General features: G+C 45.0%; 1 protein-coding gene across 1 annotated transcript in view; it reads left to right on the forward strand.

Moving 5' to 3' along the window:
* Positions 1–20027, forward strand: part of LOC147435742 (putative alkaline/neutral invertase F) — a 53720-nt gene that overhangs the window by 32666 nt on the left and 1027 nt on the right. The gene's annotated exons all lie outside the window — the stretch shown is intronic.

The following is a 20027-nucleotide window of genomic DNA, read 5'->3' on the forward strand; positions in this document are numbered from 1 at the left end:
CATTAAAATAAAGCACCCATGAAACTAGCGTGGAAAATCGATGACATGGCACCTGTTGTACAAATCCCCCGCAAAACGCATTGACTTGCTGACGTGGCAGCTTGTACGGATTTCCGCGTTTTGTGATGATAGGTAGTGACGTCGTAGGTGTACGGATTCCCTAAAATCGCTTTGGAAGCTTTTTGACTAGTTGCTTTCGAGTGTGAATGCTTTTCATGTAGACTGTTTGTAGAGGCGAAGGGCCTTCAAATATGACCCATGGGCTCTAACTCTGGTAGTCTACTTGCGGGAGGTGCCATGGGGGTTGTAGTGAGTTCAAGCAAATATGAAGAAATACCGAAAGGGGCGCCAAGGTTTGGGATGCTCTCTTGGGGTGGAACTCCGCCACTCCCCGTCTCGTGTGTCGTGCATCTCTTTCAATTCAATTGTTATTTGAAGTGCTTAAAGTTGTTTAGTTTGTTCTTTTCGGTTGGCATGTGGTTCCCGTCTCCGTGACAATGGTATCAGAGCTTCAGGGGTGTGCTTTTCTGAAAGCATACCGGTCCTACCAAAGAGCTGACGGAGCGAGATGGCGCTTCCAAGTTTCACAGGATATTCTATCAATGAATCTTCGTGTCCCGACCTCGGACTTATTAGCCACTCCACCCTTACTCCATCGGGCATCGGGCGCCCTCCCGTCTTCATCGCTCTGTCTTAAAGGGCATAAGCCATGAAGATCACTTGCAAGAGAAGGATTTTTTTTCAAGCCGTTGTTTTTCTCAGAGGCAATGCCATGAAGTGGTGAAGGTCTATAGCTACCAAGCGGCACACTCCAACGACTTGGCAAGCTTTCAAGATTTTTTTTGCTTGAAGTTATATGCCTTCAGACATCTTTCTTCGGAACTTCTGGTAGAGTGGGGTATCCTGAAATGCTTGCCACAGAAACCCTAGTAGATTAAAACTTGAAATTTCTTGACATCTCTCAACAGGTGTCTCTTCTCGAGCTGATAACTTGGAGGTCCAGTGTGATTGGTATATCTTGGGGCTACCATCACTGCCACAGGAACACCGTCTGTCGAGGCTTGTTTCGACTATTCAAGAGTTTATGGACCATGCTGCGGTCGGCTATAACCTTATGGAAGAAATCCAACCCTAATCTTGGTGCAGGTTCCAGGATGGAAAGCCAGTCGTCTTTTCGAGCTCGACTCATGTCGAGATAGCTTTTTAAGTTTGAACTTTGTTTGAGAACTTGTTTGGTGATCTTGTTTGGAATTTGTTTGAAATGGATGGTATCTTGTGTGAACCTGTCTTGGTGCCGATTTGAATTGTTTAACTCTGGTTAATATCGGTTTCAACGATTAGTGATTTTACTCCTAGGCGGAATAGTGAGAAATGTTGTTTTGGTATTTGTTTGAACCTCGGAACAACGTAGACGGGATGTCTGGGGAGCGTTTCGTTGTATGCTCGAAAACCTCGGAACGACGTAGACGAGATGTCTGAGGAGCGTTTCGTTGTATACTGGAAAACCTTCGAATGACGCAGACGGGATGTCTGGGGAAGGTTTGGTTGTATGCTTGAATCTCCAAGCGATGCAGGCTGCGGTTTGGGGAGCGTTTGGTTTTACCAGTCCTCTGAGCTCATGGCCCGGACCTTCTTAGGTTACTTTTAGGGGGAGTGACGAGGTAGTCGTTGAGTAGCTTCATACCTCAGACCGTGTGTCTTGGGGGAGTGCTCAGCGGCGTTGTTTGTTGTGCCTTGTAACATGCATATGTGAGCATGTGTTGCATTGTGATGTGCCAACCACTGAATATTCCTTATTGGATGAGATTTTTCTGGGAATCCAACGACCCAGGATAGGAAGAGCTCCAATCTAGAATGAGACTCCTACTGATGAGATATTTCGGGGAAACCAATGACTCAGGATATCAAGAGCTCTGATTTGGATTGAGAAAACTGATTGTCCCTCCGATTGTCCCTTGGAATGTCCATCAAAATGACCCTCAAATTTTTTTGAGCTAACTTGAGTTGTTTTGCAAATATACGGTGTGAGCGGGATGAAAACACACACAGCGCCTCTATAACGACCCGACACACACTCTTGGGAAGATACACACACACACTATGGGGCACCACTCGGCTTGCACAACACACCTGGCGGAGACAGGGAACACACCTCTGGAGTGAGAGGAGAGAGACTATCCACTTGCCCACTCCACACAGACACACACACCCCCAAAAAACTCAGCTCAAAAGAGGAGAATTTCTGATGTTTAGATACAATTGAGCTTGGGCCAACACCAATGGGGCAAACAGCTCACACAATATGGGTAAAAGATACCAGATACAATCACAAATTGGAGCAGAAACTTCGCTCATAGGAGAAACTTACACAGAAAAACAGCAGGAAAAGAGTGAGGAATTTGGCAAAATGGATAGCGCCATCGCGTCCGGAACGGCCCAAAACCCCAGTCTACAATGTCAAAGTGCTCAAATCCGACCTCGGATGAGCAGTTTACGGCCAAAACAGGCTCCAAAATGAGCAAAAAACACACCTGCGGCTGTTCCTCCTCTCTTCTCCACGTTTTTTCTGGTCTTCTCTCTGTTTTTTCAGTTCCCACACTCAGCTTTATTAGTTGGGCACCCTTACCCTTGGCCTTTTAGATGACCTCAAACGGACCCCGAACAGGCCAAAAACTGACCTCGCAGTGCATAGTTGTCACCTTTTTGCATCATCCGCACACCTGGCACTCAGCTTTTTTCCAATAATGCATCTCGCCACCACGTGAAGTGGCCCCAAAAAGTGGTCCTAATGATGACCTTTCTACGTAACTCTCACAAGAAAACACCCACGTTGTGCCCGTACTTCTCCACGTGCAAGTATTGACCCCATTCGGCCTCCTGATGCCACTAGATGCCATCTGACGCACCTGCTTACCTCATGTCGTCGGCCCACGGATAGCTTCCTCGAGACGTTTTACGCACTACCAACTCCTCATTATTGTAGAAAAAACACACTGGTACTAGTAATAGTGAAAATCGATGCACTATGTACATGCTGCCCTACCTGTACACATGTGGGCCCCACATAACCACCTGGCTAAGGAAAATGGGCAATCCTTTATTCAATGCACCATGCATGGATATGTACATATGTGCAATTCCTTGCTCCAAAAAACTCCTAACATAATTTGTCCACCCCCTAGCCTGCTAGAGCATTCATGCTCAGCAGCAGCACTAGTAGATGCTCATTCCACCTGGATCAAAAGGCCAAAGGCATATCGCCTGATTCACAAGAAGCATCATAACACCACACCTACATTTGTCAACAATAAACCAAAATGCACCATAGGCATATCCAACTAACACATCCGCCCTGTCTGGAGTTCCAAAAGCATAAATATTGCATGCCACATTCAACCCAACCAATAGAGACAACTCAAGTGACTCATCACCTGGCATCTTGGCTTCACCAGCCATAGCAACAACCTGCAAATCATGCACCCAAGTAGCTAAAAGCATTGTGTGAAGGAAAAGTTGTTGATATCCAAAACACAAAAGTATCCCCGTAGCACACATATCCCTAGCATAGGCATCCACATAGCTGAGATTGAACTCATATATGCCAAACCCCTTCTCATCATCATAAGCATACTCATCATCACACATAACTTTGTCCACATCATAATCATGGCTAGCACCACTATCCATAGCTTCTAGCATGGGTTCATCAGTCTCCAAGAATACAGATCCCTGCTCTAAACCACAATCATGCTCACAAATCGATTCAATCGCTGCACATCCATCAAAATATGGCTTCAAAACAGGCTCCACATCCAACAAATCCACAAAATGGCTCTCAACCTTGCCCTCTTCCCTAATTTCCAAGGAACTAGTATCCAAAGATACGTGCTCATCATCAATAACCTCAACCTCACACTCACACCCAGAATCACAAGGTACACAAGTAGCCAATGCATCCTCTTCAAGACTTTTCAATCCTGTATCCAAAGAATTACTCACCTCTTTAGGCTCTTCCATAAACCTGTCAACCTGCAAGACCTCTTTACGCTTCACAATAGACCTTGGGAAGAAACGAGAAACATCATAGGATAGGCTAGTTTTTACTTGCTTAGGCTTAACTTCATCTTCCATGTCAAATCCATCTTGCACATGCATACCTGTACTGATACCATGTTCCTCAAGACGCTTAAACTTCCATTCCTTGTGCTTTGCAATGCATACCGCATCTTCAAAAGACTCGGGCCTCTTCAACTCAACCTCGAACCGCAACCAAGGTGACAAACCATCAACAAAAAAACTTTTCTTCAATGAATAAGGGGGGGTCTCATCCTTAAGAGCAACACACCAACGAGTCCATAAATCTGTAAAACCTTGTACATAGGCATCAACACCTTGACAAGAACCTTGCTTAAGAGCATTGAGCTCATTCCATACTGCATTTGTATCTTCAAAAACCTGGAAACGCTCTAAAAAATCTTCTATAAACTTGTCAAGACTCAAACCATAAGAAGAAGCCACTGCTTCTTTAGCTTCCAAATCCATGAACCAAACACGGGCCTCATCTTTCAAAAGCAATCCAAATAGCCTCAAAATCTTGTCCTCATCACACATTTTGTTGCTTATGCATGCCACCTCGACTTGCTCTAGAAAGTCTTCCGCATCTTCACCACTTCTTCCATGAAATTCCGGATAAGAGAAAGCCATGGCTACAAAAATTATGATGCTTTGAGAACCCCTTCGAACACACGTGCAAGAACCCAAAACTTTTCACTACCCAATCCCCAGAAACTTCAATGGAGTTCAACTTTAGATAAGGACAAACACATGCACACCAAATGAGTTTTCATAGTTAATCATTGGAATTACAACAGGCAAAGGACATTCCAGGATCTCTCTCAATCTTCTTGGCCCAAACATAAAGACTATGCGCTGCTGGAAAAAGATCTTCCTGGACACATGAACATTTATCTGGATTCTCTGAGTTAAATGAAATGGAGTGAATTGAGGTCCATTTTGATCATCCATTAAAGCCAACCATGAAGCTCCCAAGAAAGCACACCTGTCTTATCCTCTGATTTTGCAAAATTTCAGCAGCATAACAACATAAAATGGCTCAAAAGACCAAAAGACCAGCCATCATAACTTGGAAAAAATTTGACAGAGTTTCCCCAGAAGTAGAGCAATGAGAACCCAAAATATAGACTGTATCTGTATGCATAAACTGCCAACAATAGAACCCGAGCATCAAATAGGACTCACTAGTACATAGCCTATGGCGAGGTCACAAAAAGGGTGCTCCAGCTACCTGTATCACCGAAAGGATCTCCACATTTGAGAATCCCCCAGCTCAATAAAAACCTCACGCTATCGACCCTCACACGAAGGCTAATGCAAATCGCATATAGTCAAGTCTCAGAAATGACTATCTTCTAGACCAAGTCTCAGAAATGGCTAAGACTGCCAAATACAACCAAGTATGGCTCCACAAATGCGTACAATGGCAGTTTCCACAAGTAACGTACAATCCAGCAGACAATGCGCTCAAATAGGCGCCGAGTGATGCATTCCCACAACAACTGCAAGTGACATCACTGCTAGTATATCACTGTACTCCAGCTACCTGTACCTGTGTGAATCACCTGTACCTGTACCTGTCCCTGTCCCTGTAACCTGTAACCTGTAATCTGCAACCTGCAACCTGTAATCCCGAAGCTCGAAGCTCGAAGCAGAAGGTACTCGAAGAAGATCCTCCGTGGGGGCGCCAAAAGAATGTGAGCGGGATGAAAACACACACAGCGCCTCTATAACGACCCGACACACACTCTTGGGAAGATACACACACACACTATGGGGCACCACTCGGCTTGCACAACACACCTGGCGGAGACAGGGAACACACCTCTGGAGTGAGAGGAGAGAGACTATCCACTTGCCCACTCCACCCAGACACACACACACCCAAAAAACTCAGCTCAAAAGAGGAGAATTTCTGATGTTTAGATACAATTGAGCTTGGGCCAACACCAATGGGGCAAACAGCTCACACAATATGGGTAAAAGATACCAGATACAATCACAAATTGGAGCAGAAACTTCGCTCATAGGAGAAACTTACACAGAAAAACAGCAGGAAAAGAGTGAGGAATTTGGCAAAATGGACAGCGCCATCGCGTCCGGAACGGCCCAAAACCCCAGTCTACAATGTCAAAGTGCTCAAATCTGACCTCGGATGAGCAGTTTACGGCCAAAACAGGCTCCAAAATGAGCAAAAAACACACCTGCGGCTGTTCCTCCTCTCTTCTCCACGTTTTTTCTGGTCTTCTCTCTGTTTTTTCAGTTCCCACACTCAGCTTTATTAGTTGGGCACCCTTACCCTTGGCCTTTTAGATGACCTCAAACGGACCCCGAACAGGCCAAAACTGACCTCGCAGTGCATAGTTGTCACCTTTTTGCATCATCCGCACACCTGGCACTCAGCTTTTTTCCAATAATGCATCTCGCCACCACGTGAAGTGGCCCCAAAAAGTGGTCCTAATGATGACCTTTCTGCGTAACTCTCACAAGAAAACACCCACGTTGTGCCCGTACTTCTCCACGTGCAAGTATTGACCCCATTCGGCCTCCTGATGCCACTAGATGCCATCTGACGCACCTGCTTACCTCATGTCGTCGGCCCACGGATAGCTTCCTCGAGAGGTTTTACGCACTACCAACTCCTCATTATTGTAGAAAAAACACACTGGTACTAGTAATAGTGAAAATCGATGCACTATGTACATGCTGCCCTACCTGTACACATGTGGGCCCCACATAACCACCTGGCTAAGGAAAATGGGCAATCCTTTATTCAATGCACCATGCATGGATATGTACATATGTGCAATTCCTTGCTCCAAAAAACTCCTAACATAATTTGTCCACCCCCTAGCCTGCTAGAGCATTCATGCTCAGCAGCAGCACTAGTAGATGCTCATTCCACCTGGATCAAAAGGCCAAAGGCATATCGCCTGATTCACAAGAAGCATCATAACACCACACCTACATTTGTCAACAATAAACCAAAATGCACCATAGGCATATCCAACTAACACATCCGCCCTGTCTGGAGTTCCAAAAGCATAAATATTGCATGCCACATTCAACCCAACCAATAGAGACAACTCAAGTGACTCATCACCTGGCATCTTGGCTTCACCAGCCATAGCAACAACCTGCAAATCATGCACCCAAGTAGCTAAAAGCATTGTGTGAAGGAAAAGTTGTTGATATCCAAAACACAAAAGTATCCCCGTAGCACACATATCCCTAGCATAGGCATCCACATAGCTGAGATTGAACTCATATATGCCAAACCCCTTCTCATCATCATAAGCATACTCATCATCACACATAACTTTGTCCACATCATAATCATGGCTAGCACCACTATCCATAGCTTCTAGCATGGGTTCATCAGTCTCCAAGAATACAGATCCCTGCTCTAAACCACAATCATGCTCACAAATCGATTCAATCGCTGCACATCCATCAAAATATGGCTTCAAAACAGGCTCCACATCCAACAAATCCACAAAATGGCTCTCAACCTTGCCCTCTTCCCTAATTTCCAAGGAACTAGTATCCAAAGATACGTGCTCATCATCAATAACCTCAACCTCACACTCACACCCAGAATCACAAGGTACACAAGTAGCCAATGCATCCTCTTCAAGACTTTTCAATCCTGTATCCAAAGAATTACTCACCTCTTTAGGCTCTTCCATAAACCTGTCAACCTGCAAGACCTCTTTACGCTTCACAATAGACCTTGGGAAGAAACGAGAAACATCATAGGATAGGCTAGTTTTTACTTGCTTAGGCTTAACTTCATCTTCCATGTCAAATCCATCTTGCACATGCATACCTGTACTGATACCATGTTCCTCAAGACGCTTAAACTTCCATTCCTTGTGCTTTGCAATGCATACCGCATCTTCAAAAGACTCGGGCCTCTTCAACTCAACCTCGAACCGCAACCAAGGTGACAAACCATCAACAAAAAAACTTTTCTTCAATGAATAAGGGGGGGTCTCATCCTTAAGAGCAACACACCAACGAGTCCATAAATCTGTAAAACCTTGTACATAGGCATCAACACCTTGACAAGAACCTTGCTTAAGAGCATTGAGCTCATTCCATACTGCATTTGTATCTTCAAAAACCTGGAAACGCTCTAAAAAATCTTCTATAAACTTGTCAAGACTCAAACCATAAGAAGAAGCCACTGCTTCTTTAGCTTCCAAATCCATGAACCAAACACGGGCCTCATCTTTCAAAAGCAATCCAAATAGCCTCAAAATCTTGTCCTCATCACACATTTTGTTGCTTATGCATGCCACCTCGACTTGCTCTAGAAAGTCTTCCGCATCTTCACCACTTCTTCCATGAAATTCCGGATAAGAGAAAGCCATGGCTACAAAAATTATGATGCTTTGAGAACCCCTTCGAACACACGTGCAAGAACCCAAAACTTTTCACTACCCAATCCCCAGAAACTTCAATGGAGTTCAACTTTAGATAAGGACAAACACATGCACACCAAATGAGTTTTCATAGTTAATCATTGGAATTACAACAGGCAAAGGACATTCCAGGATCTCTCTCAATCTTCTTGGCCCAAACATAAAGACTATGCGCTGCTGGAAAAAGATCTTCCTGGACACATGAACATTTATCTGGATTCTCTGAGTTAAATGAAATGGAGTGAATTGAGGTCCATTTTGATCATCCATTAAAGCCAACCATGAAGCTCCCAAGAAAGCACACCTGTCTTATCCTCTGATTTTGCAAAATTTCAGCAGCATAACAACATAAAATGGCTCAAAAGACCAAAAGACCAGCCATCATAACTTGGAAAAAATTTGACAGAGTTTCCCCAGAAGTAGAGCAATGAGAACCCAAAATATAGACTGTATCTGTATGCATAAACTGCCAACAATAGAACCCGAGCATCAAATAGGACTCACTAGTACATAGCCTATGGCGAGGTCACAAAAAGGGTGCTCCAGCTACCTGTATCACCGAAAGGATCTCCACATTTGAGAATCCCCCAGCTCAATAAAAACCTCACGCTATCGACCCTCACACGAAGGCTAATGCAAATCGCATATAGTCAAGTCTCAGAAATGACTATCTTCTAGACCAAGTCTCAGAAATGGCTAAGACTGCCAAATACAACCAAGTATGGCTCCACAAATGCGTACAATGGCAGTTTCCACAAGTAACGTACAATCCAGCAGACAATGCGCTCAAATAGGCGCCGAGTGATGCATTCCCACAACAACTGCAAGTGACATCACTGCTAGTATATCACTGTACTCCAGCTACCTGTACCTGTGTGAATCACCTGTACCTGTACCTGTCCCTGTCCCTGTAACCTGTAACCTGTAATCTGCAACCTGCAACCTGTAATCCCGAAGCTCGAAGCTCGAAGCAGAAGGTACTCGAAGAAGATCCTCCGTGGGGGCGCCAAAAGAATGTGAGCGGGATGAAAACACACACAGCGCCTCTATAACGACCCGACACACACTCTTGGGAAGATACACACACACACTATGGGGCACCACTCGGCTTGCACAACACACCTGGCGGAGACAGGGAACACACCTCTGGAGTGAGAGGAGAGAGACTATCCACTTGCCCACTCCACCCAGACACACACACACCCAAAAAACTCAGCTCAAAAGAGGAGAATTTCTGATGTTTAGATACAATTGAGCTTGGGCCAACACCAATGGGGCAAACAGCTCACACAATATGGGTAAAAGATACCAGATACAATCACAAATTGGAGCAGAAACTTCGCTCATAGGAGAAACTTACACAGAAAAACAGCAGGAAAAGAGTGAGGAATTTGGCAAAATGGACAGCGCCATCGCGTCCGGAACGGCCCAAAACCCCAGTCTACAATGTCAAAGTGCTCAAATCTGACCTCGGATGAGCAGTTTACGGCCAAAACAGGCTCCAAAATGAGCAAAAAACACACCTGCGGCTGTTCCTCCTCTCTTCTCCACGTTTTTTCTGGTCTTCTCTCTGTTTTTTCAGTTCCCACACTCAGCTTTATTAGTTGGGCACCCTTACCCTTGGCCTTTTAGATGACCTCAAACGGACCCCGAACAGGCCAAAAACTGACCTCGCAGTGCATAGTTGTCACCTTTTTGCATCATCCGCACACCTGGCACTCAGCTTTTTTCCAATAATGCATCTCGCCACCACGTGAAGTGGCCCCAAAAAGTGGTCCTAATGATGACCTTTCTGCGTAACTCTCACAAGAAAACACCCACGTTGTGCCCGTACTTCTCCACGTGCAAGTATTGACCCCATTCGGCCTCCTGATGCCACTAGATGCCATCTGACGCACCTGCTTACCTCATGTCGTCGGCCCACGGATAGCTTCCTCGAGAGGTTTTACGCACTACCAACTCCTCATTATTGTAGAAAAAACACACTGGTACTAGTAATAGTGAAAATCGATGCACTATGTACATGCTGCCCTACCTGTACACATGTGGGCCCCACATAACCACCTGGCTAAGGAAAATGGGCAATCCTTTATTCAATGCACCATGCATGGATATGTACATATGTGCAATTCCTTGCTCCAAAAAACTCCTAACATAATTTGTCCACCCCCTAGCCTGCTAGAGCATTCATGCTCAGCAGCAGCACTAGTAGATGCTCATTCCACCTGGATCAAAAGGCCAAAGGCATATCGCCTGATTCACAAGAAGCATCATAACACCACACCTACATTTGTCAACAATAAACCAAAATGCACCATAGGCATATCCAACTAACACATCCGCCCTGTCTGGAGTTCCAAAAGCATAAATATTGCATGCCACATTCAACCCAACCAATAGAGACAACTCAAGTGACTCATCACCTGGCATCTTGGCTTCACCAGCCATAGCAACAACCTGCAAATCATGCACCCAAGTAGCTAAAAGCATTGTGTGAAGGAAAAGTTGTTGATATCCAAAACACAAAAGTATCCCCGTAGCACACATATCCCTAGCATAGGCATCCACATAGCTGAGATTGAACTCATATATGCCAAACCCCTTCTCATCATCATAAGCATACTCATCATCACACATAACTTTGTCCACATCATAATCATGGCTAGCACCACTATCCATAGCTTCTAGCATGGGTTCATCAGTCTCCAAGAATACAGATCCCTGCTCTAAACCACAATCATGCTCACAAATCGATTCAATCGCTGCACATCCATCAAAATATGGCTTCAAAACAGGCTCCACATCCAACAAATCCACAAAATGGCTCTCAACCTTGCCCTCTTCCCTAATTTCCAAGGAACTAGTATCCAAAGATACGTGCTCATCATCAATAACCTCAACCTCACACTCACACCCAGAATCACAAGGTACACAAGTAGCCAATGCATCCTCTTCAAGACTTTTCAATCCTGTATCCAAAGAATTACTCACCTCTTTAGGCTCTTCCATAAACCTGTCAACCTGCAAGACCTCTTTACGCTTCACAATAGACCTTGGGAAGAAACGAGAAACATCATAGGATAGGCTAGTTTTTACTTGCTTAGGCTTAACTTCATCTTCCATGTCAAATCCATCTTGCACATGCATACCTGTACTGATACCATGTTCCTCAAGACGCTTAAACTTCCATTCCTTGTGCTTTGCAATGCATACCGCATCTTCAAAAGACTCGGGCCTCTTCAACTCAACCTCGAACCGCAACCAAGGTGACAAACCATCAACAAAAAAACTTTTCTTCAATGAATAAGGGGGGGTCTCATCCTTAAGAGCAACACACCAACGAGTCCATAAATCTGTAAAACCTTGTACATAGGCATCAACACCTTGACAAGAACCTTGCTTAAGAGCATTGAGCTCATTCCATACTGCATTTGTATCTTCAAAAACCTGGAAACGCTCTAAAAAATCTTCTATAAACTTGTCAAGACTCAAACCATAAGAAGAAGCCACTGCTTCTTTAGCTTCCAAATCCATGAACCAAACACGGGCCTCATCTTTCAAAAGCAATCCAAATAGCCTCAAAATCTTGTCCTCATCACACATTTTGTTGCTTATGCATGCCACCTCGACTTGCTCTAGAAAGTCTTCCGCATCTTCACCACTTCTTCCATGAAATTCCGGATAAGAGAAAGCCATGGCTACAAAAATTATGATGCTTTGAGAACCCCTTCGAACACACGTGCAAGAACCCAAAACTTTTCACTACCCAATCCCCAGAAACTTCAATGGAGTTCAACTTTAGATAAGGACAAACACATGCACACCAAATGAGTTTTCATAGTTAATCATTGGAATTACAACAGGCAAAGGACATTCCAGGATCTCTCTCAATCTTCTTGGCCCAAACATAAAGACTATGCGCTGCTGGAAAAAGATCTTCCTGGACACATGAACATTTATCTGGATTCTCTGAGTTAAATGAAATGGAGTGAATTGAGGTCCATTTTGATCATCCATTAAAGCCAACCATGAAGCTCCCAAGAAAGCACACCTGTCTTATCCTCTGATTTTGCAAAATTTCAGCAGCATAACAACATAAAATGGCTCAAAAGACCAAAAGACCAGCCATCATAACTTGGAAAAAATTTGACAGAGTTTCCCCAGAAGTAGAGCAATGAGAACCCAAAATATAGACTGTATCTGTATGCATAAACTGCCAACAATAGAACCCGAGCATCAAATAGGACTCACTAGTACATAGCCTATGGCGAGGTCACAAAAAGGGTGCTCCAGCTACCTGTATCACCGAAAGGATCTCCACATTTGAGAATCCCCCAGCTCAATAAAAACCTCACGCTATCGACCCTCACACGAAGGCTAATGCAAATCGCATATAGTCAAGTCTCAGAAATGACTATCTTCTAGACCAAGTCTCAGAAATGGCTAAGACTGCCAAATACAACCAAGTATGGCTCCACAAATGCGTACAATGGCAGTTTCCACAAGTAACGTACAATCCAGCAGACAATGCGCTCAAATAGGCGCCGAGTGATGCATTCCCACAACAACTGCAAGTGACATCACTGCTAGTATATCACTGTACTCCAGCTACCTGTACCTGTGTGAATCACCTGTACCTGTACCTGTCCCTGTCCCTGTAACCTGTAACCTGTAATCTGCAACCTGCAACCTGTAATCCCGAAGCTCGAAGCTCGAAGCAGAAGGTACTCGAAGAAGATCCTCCGTGGGGGCGCCAAAAGAATGTGAGCGGGATGAAAACACACACAGCGCCTCTATAACGACCCGACACACACTCTTGGGAAGATACACACACACACTATGGGGCACCACTCGGCTTGCACAACACACCTGGCGGAGACAGGGAACACACCTCTGGAGTGAGAGGAGAGAGACTATCCACTTGCCCACTCCACCCAGACACACACACACCCAAAAAACTCAGCTCAAAAGAGGAGAATTTCTGATGTTTAGATACAATTGAGCTTGGGCCAACACCAATGGGGCAAACAGCTCACACAATATGGGTAAAAGATACCAGATACAATCACAAATTGGAGCAGAAACTTCGCTCATAGGAGAAACTTACACAGAAAAACAGCAGGAAAAGAGTGAGGAATTTGGCAAAATGGACAGCGCCATCGCGTCCGGAACGGCCCAAAACCCCAGTCTACAATGTCAAAGTGCTCAAATCTGACCTCGGATGAGCAGTTTACGGCCAAAACAGGCTCCAAAATGAGCAAAAAACACACCTGCGGCTGTTCCTCCTCTCTTCTCCACGTTTTTTCTGGTCTTCTCTCTGTTTTTTCAGTTCCCACACTCAGCTTTATTAGTTGGGCACCCTTACCCTTGGCCTTTTAGATGACCTCAAACGGACCCCGAACAGGCCAAAAACTGACCTCGCAGTGCATAGTTGTCACCTTTTTGCATCATCCGCACACCTGGCACTCAGCTTTTTTCCAATAATGCATCTCGCCACCACGTGAAGTGGCCCCAAAAAGTGGTCCTAATGATGACCTTTCTGCGTAACTCTCACAAGAAAACACCCACGTTGTGCCCGTACTTCTCCACGTGCAAGTATTGACCCCATTCGGCCTCCTGATGCCACTAGATGCCATCTGACGCACCTGCTTACCTCATGTCGTCGGCCCACGGATAGCTTCCTCGAGACGTTTTACGCACTACCAACTCCTCATTATTGTAGAAAAAACACACTGGTACTAGTAATAGTGAAAATCGATGCACTATGTACATGCTGCCCTACCTGTACACATGTGGGCCCCACATAACCACCTGGCTAAGGAAAATGGGCAATCCTTTATTCAATGCACCATGCATGGATATGTACATATGTGCAATTCCTTGCTCCAAAAAACTCCTAACAACGGTAATCGCGGACGCTTACTTTCTTTCAAGTAGGGGGGATGTCACAAATTGCTGACGTGTCAAGCCACAAGAGAACGGAGCCAACCCGCAGATCTCAGCTGAGGGGCCTAAACCCTAGAAGAAGCAGCAGAAGAAGTTTTACCAACTTGCAAAGTCTTGCCGAGAGGCCTATTTTTACAAAAGAGTTCCCACCAACTTATGGGCCCCCGTTCGATAGGGCCGAAGTGACTAAAGGCATTAAAATAAAGCACCCAAGAAACTAGCATGGAAAACTGATGACGGGGTGTAACCGACTTGGACACTCCAAGTCAAGAATCAATCACCACAGCACCAAATAACCACTTTAAAACAATTCACAGATCACATTAGATTTGCATTGGCCCGGCGGAGTTCCGTGCCTAGAGATATTGGCGTCAAAGATTGGCGCCCCTTTCGGTATTTCTTTATGTATTAAATCAATGTCAAAGTACAAGAGAGCGGTTAGGGTTTCACTCTCAGACTCTTTGCCAGATGTGTTGCACAGTGAGCCCTAAACCACCTATTTAAAGATTACAAGGGATGCCCAAAAGCAGAGCCCCAAAAGCTTCCAAAATTAAAAAGCAAAAATTCTCTCTCTCTTAAGAGAGTAAAACTAAAGCAATCAATTTTTCTTCTCTCTTGGCCCATGCGTAGAGAAAAGCGGGGAATTTGCGTCGCTAGCTGGGCTTACTTTTCAGCTCTGTAAAACCCGGAAACTTCCGTACTGTTGCCACGTGGCATTACAGTCGCCAGGTTAGGGTTTCAGCCACTTTAGGGTTTCAGCTAGCAGTTAGGGTTAGGGTTTCTGCAAATAAGGGTTTCTGGCAAAAATTAGGGTTTCTGCTCTGGGTAGCCACGTCATCACTTTGTGACATACCCCCCTCTTGAAAGCATTGTAATCGCCCGCGATTACTCCTGCAAAACCGACAAAAGCCATAAACCGTGTTAGCAGACACTGATTGTTAGTACCTACGTATGCAAAACACACGTCTAGCACATGTACCAATCGACAATCGACAATCACATCACAAGACATCACTCGACATCACAGGACATCACATGACATTTAACATTCATTCGGATCTTAGACCATGGCTTATTGGCACTGTAGCTAGCAATCGCATCTAGGTCCAATGGGGACCTCATCGATGTCCGATTGATTAACCCCTATTGCAACCATGTCTATTCGAGATCAATCAAACCGAAATGCTGTAGTCATTTCGTCTATCAGTTCCTGCACTTAAAAGAAGTCAAGAACAAATCACTATCGTAATCAGGATTTCCATTTCATAAAGTCATACAACAGAATACTGTCAGCTTTCAGTATCCCTGAAGCTCAAAGAGACACCAGTGACTCTAGTATCTAAATCAAGGCATCTGTTGACAAAGGAGCGGAGTAACTCTCCTCTTGTTCATCACATTGCAACAGATCTCTGGCAAAGCTGAATTCTGGGTTCCGTTTGGAGTAAACTATTCTAAACCAAAAGCATCGAGGTAAAGTTTCACAATCTGAGGAGTATCTGCTAGGTCCCCTTCCTCCATCCACTTGCATCTAATGCAGGGTAGTTCTTGAATTTAACCAAGAACTGCCTTCGGACTTTACCTTTATTCTTCGTATCCTTATGTGCCAAAATCTGTTTAGGAACAAGGATCTCCTTGTTTTCTTCCACTTCGGGTTGCTTATCAGGCTCCCCATCATCAGGCATATCACCCTTAAACGGTTTCAAAAGACTCACATGAAATGCATTGTGAATCCTCCAAGTATCTGGCAGTTTCAATCGGAAGGAGACATCATTTATCTTTTCAGTGATCTGGAAAGGTCCGTAGTATCGCATACTAAGCTTTGGAAAAAGCCTCTCCTTTCCCTTTTTCTTTCTCAGGCGTGCCTTCTCAAAACGTAAGAGCACCCAATCATCCTCCTTCATTTTCAAGTCGCGACGATGGCGATCCGCTGCCTTTTTCTGTCGTTCTTGAGACTTCCGCAAAGTCTCGCGAACCTTGGCAAAAGCCGTATCCAAATCTCGCGTATATTCATCCGCTTCAAAGATCTTATCTTTCGTGCTTAGGAAGGGTGGAACCTTTGCAGCACCTTCAACAATCTCAAATGGCGCCTTCCCCGTCGAAGAGTGTATCGTGTTATTGTAGGCAAATTCCACCAAAGGTAAGTACTTTTCCCCTCATTGAGTCTTCTGATCTAGATATAAACCTAGAACCACTGAATTTGCAATCTCCGATTGCCTATCAATCTGCGGGTGGAACGATGACGAGAACTGCAACCGCGTGCCAATGTTCTCCCAAATTGCCTTCCAAAACAAACTCGTAAATCTGGGGTCTCTGTCGGAGAGAATCGTCTTAGGCATGCCATGTAATCTGAAGATCTGGGCCACAAACACTCTCGCTAAGTGATCTAGCTTGACTGTTTTCTTCACTGGAATGAAATGAGGCTATTTGCTAAATCTGTCAATAACAGTCCAGATACCATGGTGACCACTCTGTGTTCTTGGGAGATCAAAAATGAAATCCATTGCAATACTTTCCCAGGGGTGGGTGAGTATGGGTAAAGGCTGTAACATCCCTGTGCCTTATGCCTGTCAAACTTGACCTTCTGGGATACTAAGCAACTGCGCACAAACTCTTCCACATCCTTTTTGAGTCTCGTCCAAAAGAAGTATCTCTCTACCCCTTTCATGGTGGTAGCAATGCCGCGGTGACCCGTAAAAGGTGGACAGTGGCATTCAGTCATAACCTTTTTCCTCAACGGCTGTGTAATGCACAACATGGTTTTTCTCATCAAGTAGCCTTCCTGAATGGAGTATCCTGCTACTGTCTCCCCATCCCGTATCCGTGTGAAAATATCTGCAAAATCTGTATGTGTGGCATACTGGTCGACCATATCCTCGAAGCTCCTATGATGTATTGCGGAAATAGCCAGAACCAACGGCTTCCGATAGAAAGCATCTGCCACTACCTGATGGAGAGCAATACGGTGAAGTACTAGGCTGGACAAGACCCTTTTCCAAGAGGTCTTTCACTTGGTTCATAATCTCTTCATTATGCGCTCGGCTCACACGGTAAGGTGGCCGGTTCGGTATTGTGCTTCCAGGTATCAGATCAATGGTATGATCTTCAGGACGAGCATGTGGTAACTCGCCTGGTAGGCCCTCTAAGAAGCAATCAGCGTGAGAGTGGAGAAAATCTCGGTGTTCTTTATCAAGTTTAGACATATTTGTCCTATCCTTATCGTTCAATTCTTTCATAAAGATCAAGTAAACAAACATACTGGATTTCATTAATTTTGAAATGGCCGAAGCCGATACAATAGGGACAGACTTGCCCTTCAGTTTAATATCAAGTACAATGGTTCTGCCCTTCTCGATAGTTAAAGTCGCTTTCCTTGCCCGATAATCGACCACAGCGTTGTTCTTGTGATACCATGGAATTCCCAAGAGAACATCACAACCCTCCAAAGGCATTATAAAGAAGTCCTCATGCCCCAAATACCTCTGTCAATGCACAACCGAAGTTTGCCAATGACAGGTGTAATGGCTACGTCCTTGTCGGGTGCCGCTAGAACTGCCTCCGCAAGTGGTCCCATCCGATCGGGAGTGATCTCGAGCCGCGTCTCCAATTCCGGTGAAATGAAGTTGGCCTTGGCTCCTCCATCAAAGAAGATCAGGGCCTCTTGATCTTTCACTTTGCCCCAAGCTCGGCAAAGTTCTGTACTCCCGTCCATGGTGTTGGGATCGGTACCCACACAATCTGGAACCAGTCCTGTTTTCATCTTGCCTTTTCATCCACGTTCCTCAGTTGCTCTCGGACTCTTAGGACAACGAACCTGTCGTCGTCCTTATCATTCTGTTCTTTCTATGCCTTTTTAGGGCACTTCACGGAGATATATCCATGTTCCCCGCATCCAAAGCACTTCCCCTCCTTGATGAATCGAGCTCGCTCCTGAGGAGTAAGCTTGGGTCGTGCATCCTTTTTCTCTCGGTTGCTCTTTTTCTTTCTACTTTCATTCCCAGAAGTCTGTTCGGCTTGTTGTGTCATGGCCTCATCTGTGGGGTAGGTTAGACTGCCAGAGTGAATGGCAAAGCCCCGCTTCGCATGACTCATCAACTCTTGAATAGAAGCTGACTACTACTCCAAGTAGTGATCTCGGATCTTTGTAGGTAGACCCAAGGTAAACCTCTCAATCTGTTCTCTGAACGAGATCTTCTTGAATGAAGAGGCGGGTAGAAAAGAGCTCCAGAATCTCTCACAGTAAGCATTTATTGTATCTTTCTTGGTCATCCGAAGATGGTTCCAAGCAGCTTGTATATCGCGTTTATACTCTTTCGTCAACCAAGAAGAAATAAAAAGCTTCTTAAATTTCAGCCATTTAACTAGCGCACTCTTGTTTAGAAGAAGCGTGGACCACCAAGTGCGAGCATTCCCCTTAAAGTAAGAGGGAGCTCTCCAAATCTTGGAGTGCTCTGAGTAGCGTCCTCCCACAAAAGCGATGTCAAACTGCTGTATAAAAGACAAAGCCTTCGAAGCATTTGAGTATCTTGAAAAAGTATCAAATTTGGAGTGTCCACCTTCCTTAAACTCTCGGACTTTCTTGCTTTTATCTTCCAAAAAGTCATACTGGTTGGCTTTATAAAAATTCTTCTTGTTCGCATAAAAGTTTCACTCTCAGACTCTGTGTCCAGATGCTCTGCAGAGTGAGCCCTAAACCACCTATTTAAAGATTACAAATGATGCCCAAAAGCAGAGCCCCAAAAGCTTCCAAAATTTAAAAGTAGAAATTCTCTCAAGAGAGTAAAAATAAAGCAATCAATCTCTCTCTCTCTCTCTCTCTCTCTCTCTCTCTCTCTCTCTCTCTCTCTCTCTCTCTCTCTCCACACGCGTAGAGAAAAGCAGGGAATTTGCGTCGCTAGCTGGGCTTGCTTTTCATCTCCGTAAAATCGGGAAACTTCCGTACTACTGCCACGTGGCATTTCAGCCGCCATGTTAGGGTTTCAGCCACCAGCTAGGGCTAGGGTTTCCAGAAATTAGGGTTTGCAGGAATTAGGATTTCTGGCAGAAATTAGGGTTTCTGCTCTCGGTAGCCACGTTGTCACTTTGTGACACGTGGCACCTGCTGAATGGATCCCCTGCAAAACGCGTTGACTTGCTGACGTGGCAGCTTGTACGGATTTTCACGTTTTGTGTTGATAGGTGCTGACGCGGCAGGTGTACGGGTTCTCTAAAATCGCTTTGGTAGCTTTTTGACCAGTTGCTTTTGAGTTTGAATGCTTTTCATGCAGACTGCTGTTAGAGGCCAAGGGCCTTTCAATATGACCCTTGGGCTCTCACTCTTGCAGTCCACCCCCGGGAGGTGCAGAGCAGAGCCATGGGCGTTGTACTGAGTTCAAGCAATATGAAGAAATACCGAGAGGGGCGCCTAGGTTTGGGGCCAGTGCGCTCTTGGGGTGAAACTCCGCCACTCCCCCGTCTCTCGTGTCATGCATCTCTCTGAGCTCAGTTGTTATTTGCAGTGCTTAAAGTTGTTCAGTCTGTTCTTTTCCTCTGGCACGTGGTCTCGTCCCCGTGACAATGTCTGTTTTGAGGGAGGTCCTGCAG

Source organism: Adiantum capillus-veneris, chromosome 18 (genome assembly GCF_014529385.1).
Source record: "Adiantum capillus-veneris isolate H3 chromosome 18, ASM1452938v2, whole genome shotgun sequence".
In the NCBI taxonomy this organism is placed as follows: Eukaryota; Viridiplantae; Streptophyta; class Polypodiopsida; order Polypodiales; family Pteridaceae; genus Adiantum; species Adiantum capillus-veneris.